The sequence below is a fragment of the Mandrillus leucophaeus genome, unplaced genomic scaffold (genome assembly GCF_000951045.1).
Source record: "Mandrillus leucophaeus isolate KB7577 unplaced genomic scaffold, Mleu.le_1.0 Scaffold429, whole genome shotgun sequence".
NCBI lineage: Eukaryota > Metazoa > Chordata > Mammalia > Primates > Cercopithecidae > Mandrillus > Mandrillus leucophaeus.
The window spans coordinates 1773273-1776302 of NW_012104576.1; positions in this window are offsets into that span (position 1 = coordinate 1773273).

Sequence of the window (3030 nt, forward strand, 5' to 3'; positions counted from 1 at the left end):
AGAAATGTTTTAAGGTCTCTATCGATTATATAGATTCAATTCTTACTCCTATTTTCAAGGGAAAATAGGGCATTTAAAAAATTATAGGGCCAGTCGGGCGCAGTGGCCCAGACCTGTAATTCCAGCACTTTGGGAGGCCAATGCGGGCGGATCACCTAAGGTCAGGAATTCAAGACCTGCCTGGCCAACATGGTGAAACCCCATCTCTACTAAAAATGCAAAAATTAGTTGGGCATGGTTGTGTGCACCTATAGTCCCAGCTACTCAAGAGGCTGAGGTAGGAGACTCACTTGAACCCGGGAGAAAAAGGTTGCAGTGAGCTGAGATCGTGCCATTGCACCCCAGCCTGATTGACAAAAGTGAAACTCCATCTCAAATAATAAAAATAAGAATTATAGGGCCAGGTGCAATATCTCATGCTTGTAATCCTGTCACTTTGGTGGGCCAAGGCACACCAAAAAAAGATTGTTTGAGCTCAGGAGTTTGGGACCAGTGTGAGCAACATAGTGAGAGCCTGTCTCTGCAAAAAAAAATTTAAAAGAATTAGCCTGGTGTGGTGGTGCACACCTGCAGTCCTAGCTACCCTGAAGGCTGATGTAGGAAGATCTCTTGAGCCCAGGAGTTGAGGCTGCATTGAGCTATAATCACACCACTGCACTCCAGCCTGGGTGACAGAACAGACCCTGTCTCTTAAAAAAAGAAATGCCACCATCTATGGATTTTAGTTTTAAAACGATCAAGCAAATACATTGTAAAAACATTGAGAAATTGCTATGGACTAAATTATGTCCCTCTAAAATTCATATGTCAAAAAGCCCTAAGCCCCAACATGAGTGTATAGAGCCGTTAAAGAAGTAAATAAAGTCCAATGAGGTCATCAGGGTAGGGTCCTGATCCCACAGGATTAGTGTCCTTGTAAGAAAAAGGGGCAGATCAGAGCTCTTGCTCAATCCTGAGCACGCATCACAGAAAGGCCCACATGAGGACGCAATGAGAAAGCAGCAGTCACCAGCCAGGAAGAGAGCCCTCGCCAGAAATCAACCAAGCTGGCACCCTGATCTTGGCCAGCCCCCAGAACTATAAGAAAAGAAGTTTCTGTTATTTAAGCCACCCAGGCTATGGCATTTTGTTATGGCAGCCCGAGCAGACTAATACAGGGATTGCAAAAACAAACAACCACCACCACCACAAGCTGGATAATTAGTTTCAAAGGCTTAAATGGAATCTCTAAAGACTGCATGAAAGTTGCATAATTTCAGCCATTGTGATGCTTAGACATGAAGCTCTTCTTGCTTTTTGTTTTATTTTGTTCCTCTGATCTCCCAAAAATTGATAGAAAAAAGATGTCTGCTCATTTCTGTTCCTTCACCTCCATTCCTGAGCAACACAGGGTTATTGGTAAATGGACAGAAACATTCTGTCCAAGGAGTTTTTTAGAGTCAATGGCAGAGAAATTGAAGGAGGCAGGAGAGACTGCCTGGAAGTCTGGGAAATAATAATCCTGATCATCATTGACATCTTTCCCTGAGCACCTACTAACTGAAAGACATGGTTCTAAAAATTGACATGTAATATCTCCTTTTTCTCAGAAAATTATGCAAAATAAAGTTTGCTTACCTCCTCCCTCTGCACCTATTTTCACTCTAGTCTTTAGAATAATGACATCACTTGTTTTTGTAGATGTGGAGCATGATTTTTTTTTTTTTTTTTTTTTTTTTTTGAGACGGAGTGCTTCTCTGTCGCCCAGGCTGGAGTGCAGTGGCGCAATCTCGGCTCACTGCAAGCTCCGCGTCCCGGGTTCATGTCATTCTCCTGCCTCAGCCTCCCAAGTAGCTGGGACTACAGGCACTCGCCACCACACCCTGCTATTTTTTTTGTATTTTCAGTAGAGATGGGGTCTCACCGTGTTAGCCAGGATGGTTTCGATCTCTGACCTCGTGATCCACCCTCCTCGGCCTCCCAAAGTGCTGGGATTACAGGCGTGAGCCTCCATGCCCGGCCCAATTTCCTACTTTAAAAGTGCAGAAATTCGCACCTTTATTCTCTTCCTCTCTCCTTTTCCTCCTTAGTGACATACTGTTGTAACATACACATTCGGGTCTTCGTCTATTATTCTCATAGTAGCCCAGAAGTCATTCTGTATTTAAACGAACATCATGCTAACACCTAGGGTTATTTTGCCTTTGGTTTTGTTTTGTTTGTGTGTTTTTACCACAATTTCTCCATTTCCTAACTTTCTGTTTAGTGCCTCTCTCTCGGCTAGATTTCCTCTTCCACGGGTTGTTGAAGAAGAGCTTAAGGGAGAGGTGCTCCTTAGATCCTTACCTTCTTGAAGATGTGTCGCTGTTGCCACTATACTTGAAGGACAACTTCCTTGGGTATAACATTCTTCGCTTTCTTACTTCACATTTCCTTTTCTTCAGATCTTTTGTTTACCGTTGCTCCACTCTCTTCTTACATTAAGTGTTACTGTGGTCAAGTCTGACTCTAATGATTTGCCTGCCTTAATATCATCTGTTTTCTGTCTCTGATTCCGTTCTTGCCCCTAGAATGCATTCTCTGCTCAAAAACTGATTATCTTTTGGAGATGTAAATCAAATCATGCAATCCTCTACGTAAAGTTCTCCTATGACTTCTATTTTATTTCAAACAGATTCCAGGCTGGGCGCGGTGGCTCATGCCTGCAATCCCAACACTTTGGGAAGCCAAAGTGGGAGGAGTGCTTGAGCCCAGGAGTTCGAGACTAGCCTGGGTCACATAGTGGGAACGTCTCTACAAAGAAATGCAAAAATTAGCCAATCATGGTGGTGCGCACCTGTAGTCCCAGCTACTCGGGACTGAGGAGGGAGGATCACTTAAGCCCAGGAGACAGTGGTTGCAGTGAGCCAAGATTGTGCCACTGCACTCCAACATGAGCAAACGAGTGAGACCCTGTCTCAAGAAAAAAAAAGAGAAAGAAAGAAAAAAAGAAATAAAGAAAGATGGAAGGAAGGAAGGGAGGGAGGGAGGAAAGACAGAAAGACAGAGAGA